The 15,668-nt window shown below is 44.9% G+C and overlaps 2 long non-coding RNA genes across 2 annotated transcripts; both read right to left on the reverse strand.

The window, feature by feature from the left end:
- Window positions 1–378: 378 nt before the first annotated feature.
- On the reverse strand, window positions 379–10,853 carry LOC148687437 (uncharacterized). The gene is made up of 4 exons (XR_015947833.1): window positions 10,766–10,853; window positions 8,565–8,713; window positions 3,016–3,125; window positions 379–740 (listed from the first exon to the last, which is right to left on the reverse strand). It is a non-coding gene; the product is annotated as an uncharacterized LOC148687437 (long non-coding RNA).
- Window positions 10,854–11,187: 334 nt separating this feature from the next.
- On the reverse strand, window positions 11,188–14,822 carry LOC148687438 (uncharacterized). The gene is made up of 3 exons (XR_015947834.1): window positions 14,442–14,822; window positions 12,829–12,927; window positions 11,188–11,586 (listed from the first exon to the last, which is right to left on the reverse strand). It is a non-coding gene; the product is annotated as an uncharacterized LOC148687438 (long non-coding RNA).
- Between the last annotated feature and the right edge of the window lie 846 nt (window positions 14,823–15,668).

The following is a 15,668-nucleotide window of genomic DNA, read 5'->3' on the forward strand; positions in this document are numbered from 1 at the left end:
CCCCTGCCACCATGAATGCAATGGAAGGAGAACCACATGCTGCCAGTGCTGTGCCAGCAATCGTGTGGACCCCAGCCTTGCCCCCTGCCAAATTCTGAAGAAATCAAGAGCAGTTCAATGTGTTTGTTGCCGTAAGGGCGCCAGAATTTCCCAGTGATGAATCCAAAGTTGTACAGTATTTGTGATGAGTCTTCTAGATGGGACACCAAACGCTGGGTGGCCCCCATTCTCCTTGCCTGGCATGCATGGTTGTCCTTCTGTGCCTTGTAAGGTAGCGACCATGGAGATCAGAAGGGGCAACCGGGCATCAAACACACAGAGTAAGGAAACAAATTTTGGTATGCATTGCAAATAAATACATTAAACAGAAAACAGGCTATGACTGAACCCTTCCATTCTTTATTTTGTAGTCATCTATGTTTGAGCTTGCAGAATAAGGTCTTTTCAATGTGTTTTTGAGGTCTGATGCCAGAGAGTCCCATAATCTAAATGGCAGAGTGTGGATTCTGCATTAAAACAGTGGGGTGGGTAGTGCTTTTTGCGTAGTGATCATGAGGTCCAGTTTTGTCCATCTTCAAGTGTCTTAAGAGAGCCAAGCATCATCCGGCACCTTCTTGCAAATATACTGCGTCATGTGCTCACAGATTAATGCTACCCAGCAACTTGTAAAATAGCCACCATAGGTCATTGCACCACAGTCGTACTTCGGGGCATTCCTTGGCTCATTCACAAGCCAGAAGCTGAAAAGAAAAGAAAGAGCAGCACTGATCAATCAAAATTGGATGTCTACTTCTTCACCTGCTCCCCATGCCTTCTAGAATTAAAAAGATGTTCAGCTCTTTCTCTCTTAACACCCACTCACAATTGTGATGGATTTTTCTCCCCATGTTTTAAATTCTAACCATGGAAAACAACATGGAAAACAACAACAACAACAACAACAACAACAACAACAACACTCCCTGGTCCTGAATGGGGTAACTGTTAAGAGTTTTTTCTGCACTGGTCCAGTAAAACGCTTCTGCTGCGCAGACCAAAAACAGTTCTCTTTGCAGAGCATTAAGCACAGCGGCTGGATTCTTGTTGTGGTAAAAGCCTTGTAGCTTTGCCAGAAACGGCCCACGGAAGCCCAACTTTCGAAGACCCACAACTGTGGGTCAAGACTGTCTATTTTCTTTTCACATGAAGTGATTTCTCATAGGAAACAAAATCACGCACAGGCGTCTTCCAAAACCCCCACCCAAACCCCAAAAGTCTCATGGCGATCAGCAAATGGTAATGGGGGCAGGATCATGAAATCTGGAAACCCCTAGTCATGAACTGGCACATGGGCGGTGGATACAGATTCAGTCATTCTGACTCAAGGAACGAGGCAGTTGAGCAGCTTGGCAGCTGTATCCATAACTGAGCAGCCCTTTTTAGGATCCACTCTGCTCACCCCAAGAAGGAGGAGGGGCTAGAAAAGGTGCCCTAAACATAGTCTGCCTCCCTTTTCCCCTGACTGGATTACCGCACCCTGTGGAGTCACCACCTAGCGGTCGTAAAAGACAATTAAACTTTGGAACATGGAATAACACAGACAGCGAGTGTCCTGAACACAGAACTGCCATCAATGCAAGAGAGCTGCGACATTTTAACATTGATATTGCAGCGCTTCAAGAGACTCAAAGAGCAGGCGAGGGACAACTGAAGGAAGAAAAAGGAGGCTACACATTCTTCTGGGAAGGTCTATTTAACAAGAATATCGAATACATAGACTCATAGAATCATAGAGTTGGAAGAGACCACAAGGGCCATCCAGTCCAACCCCCTGCCAAGCAGGAAACACCATCAAAGCATTCCTGACAGATGGCTGTCAAGCCTCTGCTTAAAGACCTCCAAAGAAGGAGACTCCACCACACTTCTTGGCAGCAAATTCCACTGTCGAACAGCTCTTACTGTCAGGAAGTTCTTCCTAATGTTTAGGTGGAATCTTCTTTCTTGTAGTTTGAATCCATTGCTCCGTGTCCGCTTCTCTGGAGCAGCAGAAAACAACCTTTCACCCTCCTCTATATGACATCCTTTTATATATTTGAACATGGCTATCGTATCACCCCTTAACCTTCTCTTATCCAGGCTAAACATACCCAGCTCCCTAAGCCGTTCCTCATAAGGCATCGTTTCCAGGCCTTTGACCATTTTGGTTGCCCTCCTCTGGACACGTTCCAGCTTGTCAGTATCCTTCTTAAACTGTGGTGCCCAGAACTGGACACAGTACTCCAGGTGAGGTCTGACCAGAGCGGAATACAGTGGTACTATTACTTCCCTTGATCTAGATGCTATACTCCTATTGATGCAGCCCAGAATTGCATTGGCTTTTTAAGCTGCTGCATCACACTGTTGACTCACGTCAAGTTTGTGGTCTACCAAGACTCCTAGATCCTTTTCACATGTACTGCTCTCAAGCCAGGTGTCTCCCATCCTGTATTTGTGCCTTTCAATTTTTTTGCCCAAGTGTAGTACTTTACATTTCTCCTTGTTAAAATTCATCTTGTTTGCTTTGGCCCATGTATTCAAATTTGTATCCAAGAGAGTGAGATTCATCTACCCTCTCGCACACTTCACCTGCTCCTATTCTTTTAGGTTTGAGATTGCTGGTTATTCAGATTGTTTAGCAGATAACTGTAGAAATATTTTCCTAAAGAGAGTGTTGCTCAGTTTTAGGTTCCTGCAACTCCTTTGGAAGCTGAGTTAATCAGCAGAAACCATTTAAAAGTATGGTATGCCTTCATCCTCTTCTGAATCACTGCATTCACTAGGTTAGAGAAGCAAAAAGAGTCGCCTTCCTGCCGCTCCAACCTTGTGAGAAGAAGCAGGCACTCATCTGCATAATGATGTGGAGGGTATGTAGATCTTTGGTAATAGAGCAAAATGCAGGGCAAAATATATTTGGAGAGGGAAATGATCAATTATGTAAACAACATCTGCAACTTTTTGGAATGCATGCCATTAACAAATGTTTCTTCATAAACTTACTCATCTTTAAGTATTGCGCCTGACAGCCATTTCCATTTCTTTGGCTCGTATTTCAAGAGTCCAAGCCAAAAAGTCTTTTTTCGGATGTTTACTTCTTTCTCCACAAATTTCTAGGGTAGCGGTGGGGAGAAAGAAAAAACAGAAATTCTTCAGTAGGAATGAGGAGCAAGGCACTTCTCTCAAAGCCTTTCTAGACCACGTCCCTTTCTCTGAGCTACTATAGCCCTTTACAAACATCCAACAGGCATAAAACAAACACATTTCAAAAGACGCAGGTGTCACCTTTGAAGGCAAAATCCATATTTTTGAAGGAAGCCGTGATCCAAACTATGCATAGTATTCCAAGTATGGTTGCATCAAGAACCAAGAATAATTTTGTACTGAGGATATGCTATTGTCCCCCTGACCCAAGATGTTGCTGATGATGGAATCAAGGAAGCACCCCAAAGAGGATATATTGTAGTGAAGGGTAACTTCACCTGCCCTCACCGAGACTGGCTGGATATGTGTTCCAGTCATGACACAGAGTTCCAATTTCCAGATACAGTGGTACCTCTACTTACGAATTTAATGCATTCCGAACACACATTTGTAAGTCGAAAAAAATTGTAAGTCGAATCCCATAGGAATGCATTGGGAGAAAAAATTTGTAAGTCGAAGCAACCCTATCTAAAAATTCGTAAGTAGAAAAAATCCTATCTAAACCGCATCCAAGATGGCGGACAGAGCTCCATTTGTAAGTAGAAACATTCGTAAGTAGAGTTATTTGTAAGTAGAGGTACCACTGTACTGTAAATGACTGTGCCATAGAACAGTTGGTCTTGGAACCATCTAGCAGGACAGTGACCCTGTGTGGCAAATACTCCCATTTCTGTATCTATGCTTGTTTGTTGGTTACAGAGCTACTGGGATCCGTCTGGTTGTGATATACTTGATGGCATGACAATGGGGTCTCACCCATGTCTGTGCCCTGTAGCACCCCTGTAGCTCCTCTACCTGGGCTATGGGGCTGACAGAGGGATATACCTTGCAAGCTCCGCTAGAGTCGTCTCCATGATACCCTCATGCCAGGTTAGGGTTAGGGTGGTGAGGGAAGCCTTTTTTCTAAGCACTCAATACATCTCAAAGAGCAGAGGAAGAATTTACAGAGAATCCAAGAGATAGATGCCTGTGAAGTATCATCTCCTTCTCCTCCTCCTCGACCTCCTTCCTGACTGCCAGCTTCATTCTATTAGAGCTCAGCAGCTCCAAGAAACCTTATTGAGTTCCAGATGGTAGCAGCTGCTCCCTGGCCCTCCCACCCCTTGGGCTTGACTGATGGAGTTGCTGTATTGCCTGCCTACAGGTGGGTGAAGGTAAAGGTAAAGGGACCCCTGACCATTAGGTCCAGTCGTGACCGACTCTGGGGTTGCGCGCTCATATCGCATTATTGGCCTAGGGAGCCGGTGTACAGCTTCCAGGTCATGTGGCCAGCATGACAAAGCCACTTCTGGCGAACCAGAGCAGCACATGGAAACACCGTTTCCCTTCCCGCTGTAGCGGTACCTATTTATCTACTTGCACTTTGACGTGCTTTCGAACTGCCAGGTTGGCAGGAGCTGGGACCGAGCAACGGGAGCTCACCCCGTCGTGGGGATTTTAACCGCCAACCTTCTGATCACCAAGCCCTAGGCTCTGTGGTTTAACCCACAGCGCCACCTGTGTCCCTACACAGGTGGATAGGACCTTCTTAATAGAAGCCCTTTGACTCAAGGACATCCCCTACCTCTCCTATGGGGAGAGGTTAGGGCTTCTGGTGAGTCAGTTTACTAGCTGTGGGGGGAGCTAGTCAGTGTTTGGAGTGCAGTGGCTGAGGAAGGGAGCACAAGGTGAGATGAGCTTGGGAGACACTCTGTAGGTTTTGTGGGTTTGTCTCATAGAAGCAGAAGGCCCAGGGATCGCTCTGAGTGTTTAGAACTACACAATCGATTTGAAGTGCTCTCCCTTAACACGGAAGACGAGGAACAGACTCCATTTGAAGATCTCTCCCTCATCAAAGTTGATCAGGAATATGAAGACGAGCAGCAAAGTCAGTCCTCCGGGAATATGCAGGTAACCTTGGAAGGGACAGCACATGGAAGAATCCTAACCAAGCCTATGAAGAGGCGTGTAGTGGTGATAGGGGATTCCCTACTGAGGGGTACAGAAGCAGTGATCTGTGGGCCTGACAAGATGTCTCGAGAGGTGTGCTGTCTCCCCGGGGCCAAGATCAAAGATGTAACAGAACGGCTGCAAGGAATCATAATACCCACTGATAAATACCCCTTCCTTTTGGTCCATGTGGGAACCAATGACACTGCAAGCCATAGCCTCCAGAAGATCAAAAGTGATTATGAGGCTCTGGGCAGGAAGTTGAAGCAATTAAATGCACAAATTGTCATCTCATCTGTCCTCCCAGTTGAACGACATGGCCTTTGGAGAGAGGGGAAAATAGGGGAAGTGAACAACTGGCTTCACAAATGGTGCAAACAGGAACGGTTTGGATTCTTAGATCACGGTCTGCAGTTTCTTGAAGATGGACCTCTGGCAAGTGAGGGGCTTCACCTCACAAAGGTTGGGAGGAATGTTTTGCTATGAAACTCAAAAACCTCATCAGGAGGGCTTTAAACTGACTTATGTGGGGGAGGGAGACAGTGGTCCTGAAGGTAGGAGTCTATCAAGTGCTGAAGATGTTCATCCAAATGTCAAGGACCAAGGAGGCAGTGCAAGACAGGAGTGCCTGGCGTGCTATGGTCCATGGGGTCACGAAGAGTCGGACACGACTAAACGACTAAACAACAACAACATGTGGGGGAGGGAGACAATGGTCCTGAAGGTAGGAGTCTATCAAGTTCTGAAGATGATCATCCAAATGTCAAGGACCAAATGGAGCAAAAAGCACACAGACCTAGTGGTGGGAGGGAAATATCCTTAAATAAGAGACATGGGGGAATGATCAATGGTCTTCAATGTCTGCATACTAATGCACAGAGCATGGGAAATAAAAAAGATGAACCTGAGCTCTTGGTACAGCAAACTAAATACGACATAATAGGCATCACTGAAACCTGGTGGGATGAGTCTCATGATTGGAATGCAGTAATAGAGGGATACAATCTATTTCAGAGAAATAGACCAAACAGGAAAGGAGGAGGAGTAGTGTTATATGTCAGGAATGTGTATACCTGTGAAGAGATCCAGGATTTAAAACTTCAAAGCCAAGTTGAGAGTATCTGGGTCAAAATTAAGGGAGAGAAAAAATAACAGTGATCTCATTGTGGGAGTTTACTATAGATCCCCAAGCCAAACTGAGGACACAGATGATGCCTTCCTGGAACAGATGACCAAGCATTCTACAGGAAGTGAGATAGTAGTAATGGGGAATTTCAACTATCCTGATATTTGTTGGATGTCAAACTCAGCCAAGAGCATAAGGTTGAACAGATTCGTCACTGGCCTTGCAGACAATTTCAGTATCCAAAAAGTGGGAGAAGCAACAAGAGGATCAGCCATTTTAGATCTGGTCCTAACCAATAGTGATGACCTGGTTAGTGGGGTAGAAGTGGCGGAAAGGAGCAACCAAGCATACTAAGACTCAAATCCTAGACTTTAAGAAAGCTGACTTCAAAAAACTTAGGGAAACGCTGGGTGAGATCCCATGGACAGCAATACTAAAAGGGAAGGGAGTTTGTTAAAAGGGAGATATTAAAAGCACAACTTCAGGCAATACCAATGAGACGGAAACATGGAAGGTTTCTAAAGAAGCCAGGGTGGCTATCTAAAGAACTTTTAACTGAATTAAGATTTAAAAGGGATATGTACAAAAAATGGAAAAGGGGGGAAATCACCAGAGAGGAATTCAAACATATAGCCAACAGGGGATAGAGAAAGGGCAGAACTCCTCAACGCCTTCTTTGCCTCAGTCTTCTCCAAAAAAGAAAACAATGCCCGACCTGAAGAATATGGAGCAGATGATTCAGCAGGGGAAACACAGCCCAGAATACGTAAGGAGGTAGTACAAGAATACTTGGCTAGTTTAGATGTATTCAAGTCTCCAGGGCCAGATGAACTACATCCAAGAGTATTAAAAGAACTGGCAGAGGTGATTTCAGAATCACTGGCAATAATCTTTGAAAATTCCTGGAGAACAGGCGAAGTTCCAGCAGACTGGAGGAGGGCAAATCTTGTCCCTATTTTCAAAAAGGGGGAAAGAGAGGACCCAAACAATTACCGCCCAGTCAGCATGACATCAACACCAGGAAAGATTCTAGAGCAGATCATTAAGCAAATCTGATCTCATTTTTTGACAGAATTACAAGCCTGGTAGATGAAGGGAACACTGTGGATGTAGCCTATCTTGATTTCAGCAAGGCCTTTGACAAGGTGCCCCATGATATTCTTGTAAAGAAGCTGGTAAAATGCGGGCTAGAAAATGCTACCATTCAGTGGATTTGTAACTGGCTGGCTGACCAAACCCAAAGGGTGCTCATCAATGGCTCCTCCTCATCCTGGAGAGTAGTGACTAGTGGGGTGCCACAGGGTTCTGTCTTGGGCCCAGTCTCATTCAACATCTTTATCAATGACTTGGATGATGGGCTTGAGGGCATCCTGAGCAAGTTTGCAGATGACACAAAATTGGGAGGGGTGGCTAATACTCCAGAGGACAGGATCACACTTCAAGATGACCTTAACAGATTGGACAACTGGGCCAAAGCAAACAAGATGAATTTTAACAAGGAGAAATGTAAAGTACTACACTTGGGCAAAAAAAATATATGAAAGTCACAAATACAGGATGGGAGACACCTGGCTTGAGAGTAGTACATGTGAAAAGGATCTAGGAGTCTTGGTAGACCACAAACTTGACATGAGTCAACAGTGTGATGCAGCAGCTTAAAAAGCCAATGCAATTCTGGGCTGCATCAATAGGAGTATAGCATCTAGATCAAGGGAAGTAATAGTACCACTGTATTCTGCTCTGGTCAGACCTTACCTGGAGTACTGTGTCCAGTTCTGGGCACCACAGTTCAAGAAGGATACTGACAAGCTGGAACATATCCAGAGGAGGGCAACCAAAATGGTCAAAGGCCTGGAAACGATGCCTTATGAGGAACGGCTTAGGGAACTGGGTATGTTTAGCCTGGAGAAGAGAAGGTTAAGGGGTGATATGATAGCCATGTTCAAATATATAAAAGGATGTCATATAGAGGAGGGAGGGAGGTTGTTTTCTGCTGCTCCAGAGAAGCGGACACGGAGCAATGGATTCAAACTACATGAAAGAAGATTCCACGTAAACATTAGGAAGAACTTCCTGACAGTAAGAGCTGTTCGACAGTGGAATTTGCTGCCAAGAAGTGTGGTGGAGTCTCCTTCTTTGGAGGTCATTAAGCTGAGGCTTGACAGGCATATGTCAAGAATGCTTTGATGGTGTTTCCTGCTCGGCAAGGGGTTGGACTGGGTGGCCCTTGTGGTCTCTTCCAACTCTACGATTCTATGAGTCTATGATTCCTATACTTAGCTTTGATGCTCACCAGTTCATTCCTTGTTTCTATAGAAACGAGCTGGGCGCCATCCCTCTCACACGCTTTTCGGGAATTCATCCATGATTGTTCCTCCTCAGAAAACCAATAGTACGCATTTTCATTTGTATTTACAACCCAACCTTTTCTAGAAAGGATGTCTTTGAGCCAGCCAGGTATGGAGGAAGAAGAGAAAAAGAAAACAAGATAGGGAATTTAAGGGGAACCACCTTGTATGTCTGTGCAGATTTCAAATATTTTTGTTAAGTTCATTTCTCTGGGCACATGACAACATATACTGTATTCATCTAGGAAGCTCAGAAATCTTTTAAAAAAGAACAACATTAACTCTTCAACCCATGCTGATGCTGCGGTAAATACCTGGGTGGGCATAGCTGGAACAGGGAGTGCAGTCAAGAACCTCCCCCACTTGTTTCCACCTGGATACTCAGGGCAGGATCAGGGCAGACTTGAAGGTTGAGGAGGGGGAGTAGCTGTGGTTTATCAAAATTATCTTTCTCTCTCCAGGCTCTCTGTCCAGTTGCGGACGGGGAGGGAGGGGAATCTAAAATGTTTGTTCCTGGCATTGGGCGGGACCCAGGTGGCGCTGTGGTTAAACCACTGAGCCTAGGGCTTGCTGATCAGAAGGTCGGCGGTTCGAATCCCTGTGACGGAGTGAGCTCCCGTTGCTCGGTCCCAGCTCCTGCCAACCTAGCAGTTCGAAAGTACGTCAAAATGCAAGTAGATAAATAGGAACCGCTACAGCGGGAAGGTAAACGGCGTTTCCATGTGCTGCTCTGGTTTGCCAGAAGTGGCTTTGTCATGCTGGCCACATGACCGGAAGCTATACGCCGGCTCCCTCGGCCAATAATGCGAGATGAGCGCGCAACCCCAGAAGCGGACACGACTGGACCTAATGGTCAGGGGTCCCTTTACCTTTACCTGGCATTGGGCAACTGGGACAGATGAGGAATCCTGCTTGTTTACCACCCACTTTGCTGCCCAGCAGTCTCCCTGCCTGAGCTGGCAGGATGGATCCAGTGGGCCTCCAAATGTCTCTGGGTGATTTTCCAGCTGATCTGAAAGTGGGTGGTGCTCCTGCCAAGCTTTGGCCGAGCTGTGGAACAACTGAATAATGATGATGATGATGACTACGACGACAACAATGATACTTCATGCAGTGGTGCCTCAGTTTACAAACACAATTGGTTCCGGAAGTCCGTACTTAACCTGAAGCGTACTTTCCCATTGAAAGTAATGGAAAGTGGATTAATCTGTTCCAGGCGGGTCTGCGGAGTACTTAAACTGAAAGTACTCAAACCGAGGCATACTTAAACCAAGGTATGACTGTAATATTCTGCCCATCTAACTGTTTTTCCTCAGTTACAGGTAGGTAGCCGTGTTGGTCTGACGCAGTCAAAATAAAAATAAAAAATCCTTCCAGTAGGACCTTAGAGACCAACTAAGTTTGTCATAGGTATGAGCTTCCGTGTATCTGAAGAAGTGTGCATGCACACGAAAGCTCATACCTATGACAAACTTAGTTGGTCTCTAAGGTGCTACTGGAAGGATTTTTGTTTTTTCCTCAGCAACTCTGAGCGAATTCCAACAAAATAAAACACAATTGGAGTCCAACCATTAAAAATTTCCGTGAACAGATGTCGTCGGAAAGGCAGATACAGTAATTATTCTTTCCAATGACACCTTGGCTTGGGCCATCGACACAATTGGCCCTGAGCAAACTCTTCCACTTCATGCATCCTGTTTGGCCCCCTGGTATACGGCAGAGGTGAGGGCGAAGAAAGAAGCTGGGAGGTGGCTTGAATGTGAGTGGGGGGGGGTTGCCATATAATTTTTTATTACTTTTTAACTACAGTAAAAATTTCCATCACCTTATTTTCTATATTTCAACATTTTGGCTTTTTAGGGTCATGACTTCCCTCAAACCCTCCTTATGATATTCTAACATTCATCACTAATATCTACATTTCACAAATCTAGAATCATAGAATTTAATTTATTTATTTATTGCCCAAGTGTAGTACTTTACATTTCTCCTTTTTAAAATTCATCTTGTTTGCTTTGGCCCAGTTGTCTAATCTGTTATGGTCATTTTGAAGTGTGATCCTGTCCTCTGAGGGCCTTTCAGCTGGTGCAGACTCAGGGCAGGTTCCCACTGCACTACAATTCTTCAGCATCATAGGGTATCTTACCAATTTCCTTTTGCAGTTGGTCATTTCTTTTGGTACGATACCGCACTTCCTCTGTTAAGTTTTCAACTACAGCGAGTATTTGGAAGTCTAAAAGATATGAAACAGTTTAAGGCAGGGATATCTGAAATAGCAAAATAAAACACAATTGGAGTCCAACCATTAAAAATTTCCGTGAACAGATGTCGTCGGAAAGGCAGATACAGTAATTATTCTTTCCAATGACACCTTGGCTTGGGCCATCGACACAATTGGCCCTGAGCAAACTCTTCCACTTCATGCATCCTGTTTGGCCCCCTGGTATACGGCAGAGGTGAGGGCGAAGAAAGAAGCTGGGAGGTGGCTTGAATGTGAGTGGGGGGGGGTTGCCATATAATTTTTTATTACTTTTTAACTACAGTAAAAATTTCCATCACCTTATTTTCTATATTTCAACATTTTGGCTTTTTAGGGTCATGACTTCCCTCAAACCCTCCTTATGATATTCTAACATTCATCACTAATATCTACATTTCACAAATCTAGAATCATAGAATTTAATTTATTTATTTATTGCCCAAGTGTAGTACTTTACATTTCTCCTTTTTAAAATTCATCTTGTTTGCTTTGGCCCAGTTGTCTAATCTGTTATGGTCATTTTGAAGTGTGATCCTGTCCTCTGAGGGCCTTTCAGCTGGTGCAGACTCAGGGCAGGTTCCCACTGCACTACAATTCTTCAGCATCATAGGGTATCTTACCAATTTCCTTTTGCAGTTGGTCATTTCTTTTGGTACGATACCGCACTTCCTCTGTTAAGTTTTCAACTACAGCGAGTATTTGGAAGTCTAAAAGATATGAAACAGTTTAAGGCAGGGATATCTGAAATAGCAATCTGCAAATATTAAGAAACCATTTCCAAACATTTTGGAACACTCAAGCCTAAAACAAGAAGCAGAGCTCCAGGATGGGGTTCTTATGAATATGAGGACAGACTTGATTCTCTGCGGCTGAGATCACCAATAGAAAGCCTCAGAAGAATCCTGCAGCTGGATGAGACCAAAGACCCATGCAATCTACTATCCTATTCTCATATTAAAAGTGACGGAAGAAGAAGAAGAAGAAGAAGAAGAAGAAGAAGAAGAAGAAGAAGAAGAAGAAGAAGAAGAAGAAGAAGAAGAAGAAGAAGAAGAAGAAGAAGAAGAGGAGGAGGAGGGGGAGGGGGAGGAGGAGGAGGAGGAGGAGTTTGGATTTGATATCCTGCTTTATCACTACCCGAAGGAGTCTCAAAGCGGCTAACAATCTCCTTTCCCCTCCTCCCCCACAACAGACACTCTGTGAGGTGAGTGGGGCTGAGAGACTTCAGAGTGTGACTAGCTGCATGTGGAGGAGTGGAGACGCGAACCCGGTTCCCCAGATTACGAGTCTACCGCTCTTAACCACTACACCACACTGGCATGAAGTATCTTTTATGTTCCCCTCCTATGTCCTCCTTTTCTGCTGGGAATATCACAGGGTCACAAACCAATTAGCACCTCGAGTCCCACAGAAAAGCCAAATATGCAAACAATACTTTGCAGTTTTAATTATGCTTTGTGAGATCTAAGAAAATAGAGGCACCCAAACTCGTTTTCTGATGAATATTGAGTTGTATTCCACATAGAGCTAAGCCGGACCTTATGTCACTGCCAGGATTTCTCCTTGTGCAATGCAATCTTCAGCCCCTTTCCCTCCAATCTGTTCTGAAGTTTCCCACCACCCTGGAGAGCAGCTTTGGTGATGGCATGCAGGGAGAAGTGGGGGCAACGTTCCCTTGTGCTAGTGCTAGAATCTTGCACTAGCACAAGCATTGTGAATTACAGTGTGATGGGGGAGGACAGCATCTCTAGTGGGAAGATGTGAGAATTGCAATCACCTGCTTTTCTTCCTGCTGAGCAATGAAAAAGTGATAAACTCTGCTGGGTGATTAGTTTCATTGAATATATGTATTGCTCACTCAATATGAATCCCAAATTGAACTACAGGAATTGAAATCTGTTTAAATTAAACATGTTCTAGCAAAAGTGAGGATTTCTATATAAAATGCTTACCATCCTTGTCCTTATGATTTGAATCAATCCCAACAACAGCATTTCGAATCATATCCATTCCCCTTTGAAACTCTTCTCTTTTTTTCAGTTCCTTCTGATCTAAGAAGGAGGTAGGTAGAAAAGAAATGAATAAATTGTGTTCTAGCACACTAGTCTGATGACCTGGGGGAGGGGATGTGAGGAGTAACAGGTAACCAAGGGGTTAAACTGTGTACAGTGTACCACCTGACCACTGGGAAGAGATCGTGTTACAGTTACAGTTCCCAGAACATACGGGGAACTTTCTTTGTGTAACAGTTGGTTTCGATTCTGTCTGGGAGAGAGAGGCAAGATGTCGGCGATCTCCCCAGGACGTCTGTATTTTCTCTGTAAATAAACTTCAGTAGTGAGTAGAAGAACCTGGACTTTGTTGTGTTCTTACAAGGCTTTATATCTGAGGGCTATACAAGCTACCGCTGTGCGCAAAAGGAGGAGAGACTCTGCATTCTCACTGCCGAGCCCGGGTCCACGCAGCAGAGTTGCAAGGAAGTGTGCCGGGCGACGTGAGTAGCCCTAATTGAGTCGTAAATCGCTCAATAGGGTAATATAACTGTCACAGGGGATACTTGGTTTCAAACTGCTTTTAATATTGAATTTTAAGCGCTGACTTGTAACATGTCCCGGGACCTTAGGGAGAAGGGTGAATAAAAAATCAAATCAACAAAAACATGACTATGACTTCTATTAATATTCTCTGCTCTCAGGCCTTATATTTGCCTTGACTTTGGCTGCTCTGGGGGTCTGAAGTCCTGTTTCCATTTGGCCTGTTGCTTCTGCCATCAGGTGGTTGGCCTTCCTTAGAGAGCTGTAAATTTTTGGGTGTCCAGATACACCTGTCCTCTTTGTCCTACAGACTTGCATTTGCCAAGCTGCCTCATGCCCTACCGTATGCTTAAAATATGCAAATTCTGGGGTCATTTTGTTCCCTCCCCTGAGCTTTGATTACCTTGGAGTGCCCTTTAAGAATGAATTAGCTAGGCAAATAGGTCATCTATCCAGTGCTATTTTTCTAGAAAAGATGGTGCTGGAACTCAGCATGAATGCCTCCCTTGTTCTCTTACAATGGCACTGGCGCCCACCTGATAGGGGCCAGAACAGAGTCCTGATGAATTTCGGCTGAAAAAAAGTTCTGCATATATCTCAACAGTTAGGTAGGCTGTGGACCCACCCACTTTGGCCATGGCCTTAGCCTTTGCAGTCTGTTTTTCCCAAGCACTTTCCTTCAAGGGACTGGAGCCCTAGCAGAGGGCAGGGTGGCGAGGATCAGGAATGGGGGCTCTCCCACAGCAAATGGGGATTAGTTGGGAAAGGAGGAGAGAATTGCAAGCTGGGAAAGGGAATTGCCCAGGGAGTCCCAGGGACTTGTGTTAGCCTGTGCTTCTGTTCCAAGTGCTGGAACTCACTTATTCAGGGAGAACAAAACAGTGCCATTGCCATTAACTCCCTCCCTGATATCAAAGAGAGATGAAAAGGGTAAATGGAAGGTGGATCCTGCCATCTCTTTTTGGAATTGCTATTGGCCTTGAAGGAAAGCCCGTGACATTAGTTGCAAAGTATACTAATTATGTACTTACACAGAAGGAAAAGCAGCAGTGTCAGGACAGTAAAGATGAAAATCTCAAGTACGATAAATCTTTCACCCGTTGGAGATTTTAAGAAGGTAACCAACTCCTGAAAAGCAGATGCTTGAAGAAAGAAAATTTTGATTTAGCCATCAGTAGCCAACAGTGTTCTCGAAGCTAACAATGTGAGTTTGACCAAACTGTGGGAGGCAGTGGAAGACAGGAGTGCCTGGCGTGCTCTGGTCCATGGGGTCACAAAGAGTCGGACATGACTAAACGACTAAACAGCAACAAGCCAACATGCCATTGCCACTCCAGGAAAAGGGGTTTCCCTATGCTGTGGCAGCCATCAGCCAGAGACAGTCAACTGTTCAAGGGCTGGTAATCTGGGTGGGTAAGCAGGTGGAGGAAGCAAGGGGGGATACCTTGCTGCTTGAGGAAACCTTTCTGACCAACGTCTGGATCAGGATACAGTAGCCTTTGATACTAAAGGACTTTCTGCCCACTAGGCAAATGAGAAGATGCTCCCTTCAAACACATAATTCCACATACAGAAGCTGGGCTGGACTGGCCATTGGCTGATTTCGATGCTGCTGATGGGGCAGCAGACTAAGTGAGAAGGTGGAGTGCAGCTTGTGTGGTCTACACATCCCTACCCACCCCAGCACCTGCTACCTGAGGCAACTGCCTCATTCTGCCTAATGGTAGAGCCATTCCTGGCTGCACACACTAAAGGAACACCACAGCCAGCAGCAAAGAGGGGGCTGAATCCTGGCGTTTCTATGGGGCTTAGTGGACCTCTGGCACCCAAAGAGCTGTGTGGGCTTTTCTCTGCACTCCTTCCTGGCACAACATGACTGGTTCCACTTCCTGCCTGTCTCCCCATCAACTCCCCTTTCCCATGCATTCCTCTATTTTATGAGAAACCTCATCCCAGATAACTGTGCTGTATACAGACCATCAGTTTCATCTGCTGCTTCTGGTGGTGAATCCGGTACTTCTTTATTTATGGACTCTGCACGCTTTGCATCTGTTGGTATCTCTATCTTCTCTGTGAAACAAAAAGCCATTATAACATGGGGGATAAGAGTATGAACACATTGGCTGGAGTATAAATCTCTCATCAAGCATGAGAGTTCACAATGTTCACTTTTGTTGTCCTGCACTTAATCTCCCTATTACAAGAACATAATTTCTAAAATAGATGCATATCTACAAATGTCAAGGATTTTGACTTCC

Source organism: Zootoca vivipara, chromosome Z1 (assembly GCF_965207765.1).
Source record: "Zootoca vivipara chromosome Z1, rZooViv2.hap1.1, whole genome shotgun sequence".
Classification (NCBI taxonomy): domain Eukaryota; kingdom Metazoa; phylum Chordata; class Lepidosauria; order Squamata; family Lacertidae; genus Zootoca; species Zootoca vivipara.